The 14,358-nt window shown below is 42.4% G+C and overlaps 1 protein-coding gene across 1 annotated transcript in view; it reads left to right on the top strand.

The window, feature by feature from the left end:
* CSMD3 (CUB and Sushi multiple domains 3) overlaps nucleotides 1–14,358 on the top strand; it is a 2,596,150-nt gene that overhangs the window by 365,411 nt on the left and 2,216,381 nt on the right. The window lies entirely within an intron of this gene.

Here is a 14,358-nt window from a genome sequence, read left to right as displayed (position 1 = left end):
TGGCGGAGAGAGGCGTTAAGCCAAGAAGGCTAACGCCTCTCTCCGCCACTTCCTCGTGAAATCCCCCAGTGAGTACAAATACTTAGTAGCTACAACAGTTTCCTCACCACCCATTGTAGGTTTAGAAGATGGGGAACAGTGTACCTAATCCGCTCTCCTCCCCTCGCCCCTCTCCACGGCTCAATACTGCCCCCGCTGTTCCAGTCTTGTGTTAATAATGAGGTGTTATAAACATTGCAATCTCTATGTTTGGTTTTCTTTTTGAGTTCACAATTCCGCTGAATACTGAATTCATTATTAATTAGCAATTGAAGCAGACACTAATCATCTACACTGCCACACTTAGTGATCGATAATGTAATATTTGCCTGCAAAGATATTTTAGATGGCAACTGGTAATCTGCAGATCACATGACCAGCTATAGCTTGTAAAATGCTGTAAGTGATATGTACAGGGGACTTCCATGGCTGGGCGAGTGAGTGAAGAAGGAACTCTGCTGGGAAAGAAAACAGTCAAAGCAACTGGCACGCTCAGTTCATTCTCGCCGAAGGATTAAATATTAAAGAATAAGGATTACCTTAAAAAACATAAGACATTGATATGAGAAAGCAGTAACGAGCTACAGTTTCATGTCTTGCAAAGGAGCAGGGTGCAGTATTAGCGGTGAACAGCAGAGTGCCTCAGAGACAGCTGGAAAGCCATTGGAATGCAAAACATGCGTCTGAAGCAGATGAAAAACGAGGCACAGAAAGATATAAAATAATTTCTTTTATTAACATCCACCGGAATCTTAACTCCTCAAGAGTGTGAAACACTATTTTTATAGGTCGTTCCACCGATCCACTTCAGTTCTTGGAATGGGCAGAGCTGCCAATTGTTTCTTTGTGTACAACGCAATTTTCACGTTCTACCAGTATTGCACCAGGAGGTTTGTCCGCTTGAAAATGTGAGACGTGCCACAATTTTCAAGTTCCATATGAACTGCGCCTTTGGGGTCGTCCACGTGAAAATGTTGTGGGAGATATGCTGTGGCGTACAGTAGGCCCCTCCTCAATGTCTTTATTGTCCATACAGTTTGCGAGGCAATGTTGTGCACCTTGCCAGTGCGGCGCATGTGTCCCGGGCGCATAGCCAGTTACATAGTTTCTGCGTGAGATCCTCTGATTGAATCTAGTCTTCAACAAGTGAAGCACAAGTGAACATTTTTGTGGAAAGTACAAGGTTAGAAAAACAGAACTACGTAAAATGTGGAAACCCCAATAAACAAGATATCTGAAAGATTATGCTGCTTTGGTAAAATAAAATGCCCTGGCCTAGTGAATACAAATACTTTCAGAAGTGTTCATGGCATACGTTTATTTGTTTTTATTTAACACTTTTGTGTATTAGCATTTCCAAAATTACAACACAGCAGTACTGTACAAACAGAGTCAGATTCTTAGGATTACTGTTATTAGTAATGCGGCAGTAAATAAACACTGGATCAGTTTCCTAGATTTACAATCACACTCTACCAGCAGGAACAAACACATGTCTACCATGGATGAGGTTAATTTTCTGTCTTTCAGGGGCACTAAATGCCATAATATAATACTAATAATACACATTTTAAATATAAACAAGAACTGTGTCCAATATAAACAACTGTGTCCATGCGTGTCTATGGATCATTACAAAAGCAAGAACAACAGTTGCAGCAACGCCCAGGAAGTCGGGCGGGGCGTGGGGGTTAGGGTAAGGCAATCCATTCTATCTTCAGCAGGACCAAGATCCACCCCAAAATCTAACCCTCCTCAATCTCGACTCTCCATCTCCAGGGGACTCCCATTCATCAACTACTTCCCTCCAGAGATGTGCAATTGGTCTCCGACAACCGCCCCTATCTACCTACCTCTGAAAAGACCTGTTCTCAGCCCATGCCCAGGGTGTAACATCAGACACCCATGTCTCCTTGCTAGGTCCCCTGGGTGATTTCTAGGCCAAGGCCACACGTAAATTGGTCAAAACCAGGGTCAAGTCCACAGATATGTTGCCCACCTTTTCGGGGCCTGGCGCAGTAAACAAACGCAGTAAACAAACGGCAGATGTGTTAGTGAGTGACCTAGATAGGGTCTTATTGATTTAAATTAATTATTAATTTGCAAAATTACGTCATCTCAGAACCCTGCAAGCTCAGACCAACCCCAGGTCATATGTCCAAAATTAGCATCTTGAGTTGCACAAGGAGCGCAACCTCTAGGCTCCCCAACATATATTGTCTGGATCCTATGAGGAGTGAGATATGTCCTAAGGGTGTAATTAATTGAATTTATTTAAGACGTGTGTTGCGAGATGCCTCCAGTGAATATGCAGGCACCCTACCCCATTCAGCATCTGTCACCTTCTTTTACAATTAGGATGACAACAAGCCCAGTGAGTGCCCACATGTTTCATATCCAGCCAATTTATTGCCTTATATAACCATGAGACCAAATGAGGTCCCGATCCTAGCGTCAGAAATAACCGAAGGGCACAATGTGTTGCATCTCCCACAAATCCCATATGGCACGAGCAAGTAATAAATTGCCCCGCTGACAGGCCCAATTATTCCACCAGTCCTCCAAAAGAAATGTAAACATTCATTGGAAAACAGTCTCCTATGGTCACCAACCCTGCCTCCGTGCAGGAGTCCATCTGCCTTGAACTAAAGAAAGTCAATGGATCGCCATAGGGGAGTCCAACCAATGGTAGTTCAAGAACATAAAGGGGCAGTGCATCAGTATGTTGCAACCCACATCGCCAGCAATTCAGGGCAGTAGACAAAAGGATACCCAGGCAGGGAATCTGGGGTGCCGGATGAATTATTTTTGCCAGTAGGAGTCCCTGATTGGGTTCACTGCCCAAAATACATGGTTATGCGAAGCCCACACCATCAAGCCATATCACGATCCATTTAAGCTGAGTTTCAAGAAAGTACAATTCAAAGTCAGGTACTTAACCCCTTCCATGCTCATGACAAGGTCAACTCGTCATGGGTGTTACCTGCGCTGTGCGTTTGACGAGTTGACCTTGTCATGAACAATGGAAATGTGAAGAGTTCAGTACCCAGCGGGAATTCCCCTTAGCACCCAAGGTGTTAAAGGCCAACCTCAAGTAGATGGCGAATGAGGACAGCTAATGCAACTCTCCAGTGTCTGCCAATCCAAATCAGTTCACAAAGGAGTTTGTCAAGTCTCCGGAACCAGGAAACCAGGATTTTCACTGGGAGATTCACTGAAGAAAGTAGAGCATGATCATTTTAGAAAGTGCAACACAGGCCATGGTTGGTAGCTTGAGCTTGCACCAAAAAGACACACAGGACTTCAGTGATCAAATAGCCTTCCCCAGATTCCCCTCATGCAGGTCATTCAGAACATGGAAGACTTGGATGCCCAAATATTGAAAGGTTTCATAGCCCAGAGTGTATCAGATGGACAAAAAGCAGGACAACCCAAGCCAGCGACAATTGTAAACACACACACATCTTTCTTGTATTTATCCGGAGGCATGAGTTCTCTCCAAACTTCTCCAAAAGTCCCAGAGCCTGAGGAATATCTGTCGAGCCATCCCAAAGGTAGATAAGCAGATCATCCATGAATAAACAAATAACATGGACAGAGCTATCCTGTCTAATCCTACAATCCATTCCCTCCATTCATAACTTTCCGCCAATGGCTCTACAGCAGAGCTAATAAAAGAGCGACAGGGCGCAACACTGCCTAGTTTCCCTAAGCACTTCAAAGGCCTCTGAGATTGTGCACCCTGTTTCAACCCTAGTGACTGGGTGAGTGTAGAGCAGCCTGACCCTTCTCACCCATTTAGCAGTGAGGCCCATACGATACATAGTGGATTTCAGGATGTCCCACCGCACTGTGTAAAAGGCCTTCTTAAGATCCAGTGGCACAATTACTGCAGCAGAGTCAGATGATATATTAATGGCAAACACAACTAAAAAAAAGTCTTTGCAGGTTGTCAGAGGTCCTACAGGTCAGTATAAATCAATTTTGATCACCATGAATCAAGATCTGCACATGGGGTAGCAGCTGGGATGCTAATACCATACTAAGAATCTTATTGTCAAAATTCAACAAAGAGAGAGATTGGAAATCCGGGGGAATCACATCCTGCAATGTGGGCTTAGACAGGGGCACTACTAGAGCCTTCCTTGTCATTATAAAGAGGATACAATTTTCACAGGTCTTCACATACATTTCTGCCAATGTAGGCACTAAATTGCAAGCAAACTCCTTATAAAACTCTATGGGGAACCAATCTGTGCCAGGCGTCTTGCTTATTGCCATGTCTTTTATAGCTTCCCTCACCACCACATCTGATACTGAACCGCGTAATCGTTCTTGCTCTGCCTGCAGGAGGGTCTGGAGTGGGAGCCCCTCCAAAAAGGATTCCATTCATGTTGGAAACTGTAGCTCCAGCAATCGACAGAGGGAGAAATAGTAGGACATGAATGCCTTATTTTTTCATTTTGGCAGGATAATGACCGCTCCCCCGATGACATTAGACGAGTAATAGAAGCACCCCTACTATTTGCCTGTACTAACAGGCAAGGAGCTGTCCCAATCTTCCCTCCTCCTCAGGCACCCAGTTTAAGTCGCTTTTGTAATCATGGCATTGCAGCCACTGCAAAGTCACGTTGTACCATTTGCGTCTTTCCAGCGGCCATGAAAGGGTCCTTGGGTACTATCCAGTTGGTTATCTCATTTATAGAGATCTTCCTCCAAATTCTAGAGGTCTCTCTCCAACTCATATTGGATACCCACTGATTGACACAGGTAGTGCCCCACCTTAATACCTGAAAAGACTCCCATTCTACACCATGGCTCAATGCTGTGCCCGAGTTAGAAGTGAAAAATGCAATAATGCTGGTTACTAAAGAGTCCCTAAAGTTAAAGTCATCAAGGAAGATGAATTCGATCACAGCAAATGTATGAGTGGATATTCATTTACTGGCTGCATTGACAAAAGCATTGGACTATGGTCTGAGAGAGTACGACCTAGGTATTCAGTGTGTAAGATACAGCTATTAATAGACTTGGAGCAAACAAAGCAATTAATCCTCAAGTGGACCTGATCAAGATTTGAATAGAAGGAGTCAACTCTATTGCATCGCTTTTATGCATGCTCTGCATTTGAAACAACTGCATACATACAGTATATATTCTATAAAAGCAAGAGTCGTTTTCTGATGGGGCTTGCAATTCTCACTCATGCATACCTGACGTATGTTCAAGTAATTGATTCTCCTTACCCAAGCATTTGTGGCCATAGCTTGCCACAGGTCCGACTACATCCTTTAAATTGTGGGATGGACCCGAAGTCAGTCACCTTAGTTTAAACGATGTTTAACCCCTTCGATGCGTGTGACAAGGTCAGCTCGTCATGGGGTTACCTGCGCTGTGCGTGTGACAAGTTGACCTTGTCACGTAACGCTGGATTTTTAAAATCGCAGCGCTCAGCGGGAAAACCGCTAGCGCGCATGCGGTTAACTGACATCTCTGCCAGTGACTCTAAAGAGCACGGAGGAACTCCTCTCATTTAAGAAAGGCTTGATGTCCCATCTCTTCCCCAGGGCAGTGTAGTACTGTGTCTTGCGTTGGTCTGGATAAGTCAAAGCGCGAGGATACCCTCCGGGTGACAGTTCGCGTTATACAAATATGCAATACATACATCAATTGAGAAGTGCCAGCAAATCTCATATGAAACCGATTTTAATACAAGCTTTGTAAGTTTAGTTCGGCTCGGTCCAAGCCCCGCCTTTAATGGACAGATTATGAGCTGCCACACCCAGGACAATATCCTCATCCTAAACCAAATAGTTTAAACTCTACTCTGAATTTTCGGTAATTGATTGTACCCAACACTGTAGTAAACTAATCGAAGAACACGAAACTTGTTGTTTTGCCTCAACGATTTTTTTATGCATGTTGCACACGCATTAGTCTAATGGTGCATTGATCATGCAAATGCCCTTTTGTGAGGCTTTGCAAATTGGTCACGCGGTACTCAAGAGTATCTAAATTGTAGCTTTTAGGATAGACATTGACATTACTGATTTGGAGCATGCCATTCTGGTGTCCAGTGACCTGAACGGGCTCCCACCCCAAACTGACACTAAATACAATGTCATGTTGTTATCTTTGAGAGCTTTCTCCATAGATCCCAAGCAGGCAGACGTGAATCGTGTGTATTCCTAAGAATCATAACGTCCAAATATGTTGCTTGCTAACCCTTAAGAATTGATCAGTTGTGTGCCTTGAGATGCATTACTTTCTCCAAGCAATAACATTTATTAACAGACTAAGGGCCTCATTTACAATAGTTTGATGCACGCCACAGCAGCAAGCCTAGCGCTGAGCAGCTGTGCCTCAAAATAAAAGGCAGGAATGTGCCATATCTACAATATAATGTGCATTCCTGCGCGTCTCCCCTGCGCCAGTGCACAAGGAGCAGCCGTGAACCAGTGCAGACACCCTTGCGCCATTTTGCAAGGGTGCCTGTGCGGAGGGGATCGTTGTTTTTGTGGAGAAGGGGACACCTTCCTGCACATAAGGCATTATGCATAGAAAAGAGGAAAAATCGAGACTTTAAATTTTTTCTCATCATTGCACCTCCCTGGGGAGGCCTATAATTCTGACGCATTCCCAGGTTTACAAAATGTTTTAACTCTGGAATGCGTCAAGCTCCATGGATGTTGCGTGGGAACAACCACAGCAACACCATGGAACGCCCCTTTCACGCAGATTTATGCGTGAACGGGAAACATATTTACAAGGCCATGAAAAGTTACACAGAGTGACTTCACATGGCATTGTAAATATGGGGAAGCCCATAGCGCTGTCGGTGCGCCAATAAAAGTCACGCACCAGCGGCACAATGGGCTTGTAAATAAGCCCCCTGGTGTAGAAAATACCTGGGTTCTCGAGTGATATATTAAACTCATTTAAATCCATCCACATATTATTAGTAAGATCACGTTCATTCACCTACATGCTGTTTTTAATAGATGGCAGAGCACAGGCCTGCACTTTATTCCATGAAGGCAGGTGTGATGGATTTGCCCTGTCTGGGGTGTATGGACATACTGAATGCTACTAATGAGGTTATTTTATTGTTTAGATGTTCATTGATTGCTTGATGTTCGCTCTGCTGTTGATGGTTTAGTGCTCTGCTGTCCCTTGGGTGTGACGTGGACTACTGAAACAATTAATGAAATAAATCAGTAGCGACAGAAACCGTCCATGCTGCTCTGATCTGAAATCCATGCAATCAGGTCGACTGATGGTAATGTTTGTCATGATTTAAAGCATACTGGCATACAGCATTGGCTCTGCTGGGCAAGCTGTTCATTTATTGTTTTCATTAATTATTTTTACACTGAAAAGTGGTGATTTCTAGTGCTGATCAAGTGTGCCAATGAGTACATGGTTTGTGATTACTATGTCATGCTGTCCCCTATCAGATAAAGATGTTTTGTCAAACAGCAATATTGTTGCAACTTAAAGACTGTGGGGCATATTATCAAGGGATTTATCTCCGCTTTTTTAGCTTTAAAAGCCAAGAAAGCAGAGATAAAATTATCTCCCTATCAGCAACAGGGTGCTAACACTCAAATTTGCATGTTAGCACCCTTTTTGTCTACGCTTCCCCTTGCATCTCTAATGAGATGCAAAGGGGGCTTTCCAGAGAAAAAAAATTGGAGAAATGTTATTAAGCGTTATTTCTCCTATTATCAAGAATTTCGCTAACCCTGTTAGTGATAAAAAAAGCAGCGCTAACCCCGGTTAGCACTGCTTTTTTTTTACACCTGGTATTTTCCTGACTTAGCCATGATATCCTATGGAAGATGGATATCATGGCTAAGTTTGTGAGCCCCTATCATCAAGCTAACGCCAAACTTCGAGAGATTATCGTTGGTTTGCCAGCGATAATCTCTCAATTGGCAGTTAGCGCGAGGATTTTCATCACTACTGAGATAAACCTTGCTAATAGCAAGTTATCTCTGCGATAATTTCCGGCGATGCTTAGCGTTAAAAAATTTGTTGCTCAGCATCGTTAGCGGTAAATATCGCTAAACGTTGGTAATATGCCCCTGTGTTTTATTCATAAAAGGAATCACATTTCACATTATGGATGTCACATGCAAACAAACATAATTAAACAAGTAAAAATTTAAGTATAAAAATAAAACACAGGCAGGAACTAATTAGCATCAACTAAATAAGAGCAGCTTAATGATATTGTGCAAATGAGTGGAAAAAGTTATTGAACTGGTGTGCCATTTTGTGCATTGAAAGTCATTAGTGAATTGTGAAAAACTGTACCAAGTCATGTTAGAAAGGTTATAAAAAGAATTGTGTGGCTTTTCCGTCAGAGTGAGATTTGATAAATGCAAATTCTACTCATGAAAACAGTTTGATTCTGAAGCATATGGGCCGGATTAAAAAATAAATACTTACACTTTCACCTGTACTTTTGTGCAAGTTTATGATTGTTTGTTTTTCAGGGAGGTATATTATTATTATTATTATTGCATTTATTGAGCGCACAGCTACCCGGAGGTTTCCCGGCGCTTGCCTTGGGAACCCGTCCTGGTTTTTCCCTGTGAGATAGCCCCTACAGGGCATCCCCAAGGTGAAAGCCAGACATCCCGCCGCAGGGGGCCGTTGTGGAGATTAAGCAAGCTTAATGCCCAGAGTTGCAGAGTGAGAACCCATGATTAGAGCAGGCACCGAAGCGAGAATTATCGAGTCCGTGGACATTTGAGCTCAAGACCCTGCCGCGTCGGGAATTGAACCCTGGTCCCGGGTCTGACCTCAGCTTCCGGGTCTGCCTGCTCTACACCGTGAGCCACACTTCTCCACAATATTACTAGTAGTATCTTTACAACTTTGGATTCTCACCATAAAAAAAGATAGGACAGTCCTATCTTTTTATGTGCGGAGACTCAGCAATCATTAATATAGCACTAGTAACATTGTGTAAGTAGCAAACAATCATAAACACACAGGAACGCTTAAGTTTACTTTTGTAAATCAGGCCCTACCAGTTCAATGTTACTACTATTAGAAGTATTAGTAGTAAAATGACACTCATAGTTTGTGCATACCAAAAAAGAAGTCAACTTGCTGTAAAGTGTAAGTCTACCTTTGTAAGGCCCTTAGACTATTGTGTAAGTTCACACTTGCAGTAGTAACTTTACAATTTTTTGTTATTCAGAAACTTTGAGTGTAATTTTACTACAAGCAATTTTACTGGTAGTAAAATTACCCTTTTAGCTTGTGAATACCAAATATTACTTGATTTTCTCATAAAGATCGATTCCAAATGTTATCATAATCTTCTTTTTGATTACTGCCACATTCCATAATCTAATTACAAAGTATTCATGCTTTTGCTTTTTAGATGGTGATGATTTGTTATCTAAAATTATTCAACCATGGTCAATAGTTAGGCTGGATTTATCAGGCTATTCAAATATTGGAACTACCTGAGTGAGAATAGGATCTAGTATATTCTGATTATGTCAATCTAAATCAGCCTTGAGGTCAAGGGACAAACAGTGAATACTAACTGCAAGTTAGTATTTTAGCTCTAATCCTCTAGTCCTCTAGTTTTCCCTTCTGTAAATCAGGTATCAGGTATCTGATACCATTTTATATTCATCTGGTCTGTACAAATACTCATGGAGCCGTCCATTCATTCTATTGTGAACATTGGAGGAATAAAACATGTGTCTAATATCTAATGCACAAACTTTGGATAATGAAAGTTGAATACACTACATTTTCCGTACCCACATTTCCTTGCTTCCTCCAGCCAGGAAACTCTTCTCATCTTTAAGATTTCGTAGTAAAGATGTCACCTATAAGATTTTATTGTAAAAATGTGTACTTGCTTCAAGGGTCAGTGTGATGTTTTATTTTTTAATGTGTACCATCCCTCCTGTTGGTTAGGAGGAAGAAAAGGGGATGTTGTAAGAAAGTAAGAAAGTGATTATGATGGCGGACAGACTTAAGTCCGTCCACCATCGTCCCAGGGTTTGGGACTGCCCGCCCAAATTATGGCAGTCTTGCACAATATATTACAATGCAGTCACCACCACCATTTTATTGATGCAGGGTGGGTTTGACAGGCAATAATAATGATTGCCTCTGTCGGACCCGTGGCGGACGGGCTTTCTGTCCACCAGGCGCACTGCCTGCCATCCAGATGGAAAAAGGCCTTAAGATGGTAGTAAACCCGCCACTGGCACCCTTCGGTGGCGATTTCCCTCCCGTCGTAATCACCCCCTAAGTTATTAATTGAGTGTGGTGTAAGCCCCCATCAATCAATAAACACAATCCTTAACAGGTTGAATCACAAAAGTCACTAAATTAACCTATGTGCAACCCTTGTGTAGCTTTGCACAAAAGCAGTCAGGCTTAAGTTAAAGGCAATGGGCCCGATTCACAGAACTAACTTAAGACAAAATCATAAACTTACTACCATTTTGGTATTCACAGAAGGCACTTACTCATTTTGGTATTCACAGAAGGCACTTACTCGTTTTGGTATTCACAGAAGGCACTTACTCATTTCGGTATTCACAGAAGTTAGGAGTCCTAACTTTAGGACTCCTAAATGACTTCTGTGAATACGGAAAGTCTGAAAAAATTAGGATTTTACTCAGTTTAGTAGTAGTAAAGTTGAGAAAAATCCTAATTTTAAGACTTTCCGTATTCACAGAAGGCATTTAGGAGTCCGAAAGTTAGGAGTCCTAACTTTACTACTACTAAATTTAGAAAAATCCTAATTTTAAGACTTTCGGTATTCACAGAAGGCATTTAGGATTCCTAAAGTTAGGACTCCTAACTTCTGTGAATACCGAAATAAGTAGGTGCCTTCTGTGAATACCAAAATGAGTAAGTGCCTTCTGTGAATACCAAAATGGTAGTAAGTTTAGGATTTTGTCTTAAGTTAGTTCTGTGAATCGGGCCCAATATTTAAAGTATTGATGCAGCACCCAAACAGTAATAAAGTAAAACCACAATGCAAAGAAACTCCTAAACCATTTTATAAAAATCTAGTAAACTTTAGTAAATAAAATAACACCCAAATGACAAAAATCCAAAAGTACAACCAGAGATATGAGTGATTAAACCTTACAGTGATAACAGTGCTAAAAAGCATAAAGCGCCACTCGCAAGTATATGGTCTTGTTCGATTGGGTAAAGTCACAAGTTCAGGTTAACTGCTATAGGGCACAAGTGGGATACAGGGACCAGGTTCATCCCACTGAAATGTTACCTTTTCAAGTCTGCACGAGGAGCTGCTGTTCCTGTTGGTGAGGGCTACGAGGAGTTCAGTGACGATGTAAAGACCAGTTGGGCATCTCGGACCCTCACTATTGTAGGGTGAAGAGCCAGTCATTGCTGGAGATTTGCATTACTGGTTAAATGTAAATGTAAATGTACATGTATTTATATAGCGCAAATCGCCCACATCGCAGGCATCTATGCGCTTGCTTAGTGAACCCGTCCTGGTATTCCCCTGTGAGATAACCCCGGCAGGGTATCTACAAGGTGAAAGCCAGGCATCCCGCCGCGAGGGGCCGTTGTGGAGATTAAGCAAGCTATTGCCCAGAGTCGCAGAGTGTGAACCCGTGAGTCGAGTAGGCACTGGAGCGAGAATTATTGAGTCCGTGGAATTATTGAGCCCAACTCCCGTCGAGGCGGGGAATTGAACCCTGGTCCAGGGCCGATCTCAGCTTCCGGGTCTGGCGCCTCTAACCCCTGAGCCACACTTCTCCACTGGTTAATGTGTGCTGTCGCTGTCAGTGCAATTCTCACATTCGCGGTCATCATGCTTGGTAGCTGTCAACATGAACTGCAGGACCCTCTGGAGTTTTACATTGCTGTCATCATGGGTGGACATTTCTCAGCGTGAAGAGATCCGGTTGTGGCCACGAAGAGCCCAACGCTTCTTTATCTTCACCTTTTTTTCAGGAGTATACTCTCTGCCAACCAAGTGTTCAGGACCTGGGGGGCACATCTTGGGGATCAGGACTCACTCCCACAGAGACCAGTAACAGGGCTCCCCAGGTCCAGCCACTACTATGAAGGCCTCTAAAAGCTCAGTGCGTCTCAGTAGGTTAAACAGGAGCTCAGCCTACTGACCCTTGGAGTCACTTCAGGGATGCCTGGGCTCAAAGAAAACTGGCTCTATCTTCCTTCTCTAGACAGCCGAGAAGTCCTTCTTCTGAATCTTTCTCAGGTCCATGAGTTTTCTGATTATATGTTCTGAATGTGCCACTTTTATTCCTGTGCCAGCGTGACAGGGGATCTCCCCTCTGTCTATCTTTTCTGGGGTTGTCTCCAAACTCTCTAGGGTAACAATGGACAGGGAGTACTAGGTGTGAGCTACATTTGTCGGTGGCAAGGCAGTCAGCCCTTCGAGTTCTGGAAGGGGAAGGCTGCCCTTTGAATCTGAGGAAAGCTGACAACAACCCCTCAGGACAATATTCTGCAGAGCAGAGGAAGATCCTGCCCCAACCCAGAGACCCCTTTGTGCCCTCTCTGAAAGAAGTACACAAAACACCACATGAGAGTCATTCTCAGTCATGTGACCCTGGAAGGAAGGCGCATTTCGTTTAGGCAGAAAATTACCATTTTCATAATAGTAACTCAAAATCCAACTTTACCATTAACGAGGCTTTTACAGTACAATTAATTTGAGTGAAAACAGCACTTCTCCGTTTGCTCCAAATTGAAGTTTAGTTAGCACTTATTTAGTGTAAGAAGGGAAACCAGTGTTCCTCTATGGGAGAGATAGAATAATAACAGTGAAAAAAAACTTTAGGTGTTTATTTCTGCCAAGACATGTAAAAACATTAGCACACATGTCCTACTTTTTAAATACCATGCAAACTCCCCTATGAGCTGCTAGGGCCTACCTGAGGGAAAACTTGAGTGTTAAAAAGGAAGTTTAGGATGGGAAAAAGATTTACTTTGCCATGTCGAAATACCAGTTTAAAACTGCACTACAAGGCTACAGTGGCAGGCTTGAGAAATGTTTTGCAGTGCTGCTTTAGTGGGTGGCATAATGGGTGTAGTATTCAATTTGCAAGCCTTGGGTAGATGTAGTATCATATAGTAGGGACTCAGAAGAAATATAAATATACCAATCAGGTGTGGGCCCATCTTACACAAGCACCTTACCACTGATTATCAGTTCTAAATGCCATAAAATGGGTTGAGCAAAAGGTCAGGGAAAGAATAAATATGGGGTGACACTTAAGAGAGGTCCATGCCCAACAGACGTCTTTAATGATCATGCAACAGAGGGTTACCTTGCGTGGCATTTGTACACTCACTCACTCCTTTGTATGCTGACAATTCTCCTTATGAAAGATTGACAGAGATATTAAGTTATGTGAATCTACTGCCTTGGTAAATTTGATGTATGGGTTTGTTAATCTTGGGTTCTTATCTCCCCTTTTTGGGTTCAGCTCATCTGACACCTCCTTTGCAGAGTCAGGGTTATGTCTTCATTTTCCTCATCAGTAAATATTTACAGATTTAGGGCAGTGTATGCAATTGAAATGTTTGTGGAAATGAAGTGTTAATTTGTTTATACCTTCAATTCAGTAGACTAGTAATGGCTCAAAAGTTCTTAATTTAAAACAAATATATTGTTCAACATCATCTTTAAACGTTCCTCATTAGTCTTAGTTCTTTGATACAGTGTTAATAACAGAAGATCTTATATCCTCAAAACTCCACTTTGCTCTTTTCGACTTCCTATCTTGTGGTTTTTCACAATCTGTTATATTGGACAGTTGTTTAAATTCTTGCCATGTAGCTCTAACTAGCTCTTTTTTCCTCTTTGCCGGTAGCGAGACAGTAGCAGTACAAATGGAAACAGCTCAGTGAAGCTGTAAGCACAAACAGATTGCTTAGAGGTACAGTTGAATCCTTGTGGGCTCATTTGACCCCTTAACCTATTCTATTCTGCTGCTGTAAAAGTGTTATCTGGTGGTGCTCAATTTACAGCACTTTGAGTGACCTTAAGTCTTTCTTCCACACTCTCAATTTCATTATTCATCAGCCCCTTTAACACTCTTTGAGAAATATATTATTGCCTTTGTAACAAGGTTGTCCTTGCTGCTAGAACATGCATTAGACTTTCTTTCCCCCATAATTTATATGTGTAATGTATAAAGCCACAAGAAATGGCTTCACTGCTTACTTATAATAGATCAGCGCAATGAAGATGTTAGGGGGATGGCTCAGCTCAGCTTCTTCCTGCCCCTGATGGGCATTGATAGGTCCATCTTAACCATG

The sequence above is a fragment of the Lissotriton vulgaris genome, chromosome 4_1, assembly GCF_964263255.1.
Source record: "Lissotriton vulgaris chromosome 4_1, aLisVul1.2, whole genome shotgun sequence".
In the NCBI taxonomy this organism is placed as follows: domain Eukaryota; kingdom Metazoa; phylum Chordata; class Amphibia; order Caudata; family Salamandridae; genus Lissotriton; species Lissotriton vulgaris.
The sequence above is the reverse complement of the archived record's forward strand: the minus strand, read 5'-3'. Positions and strand labels throughout refer to the sequence as shown.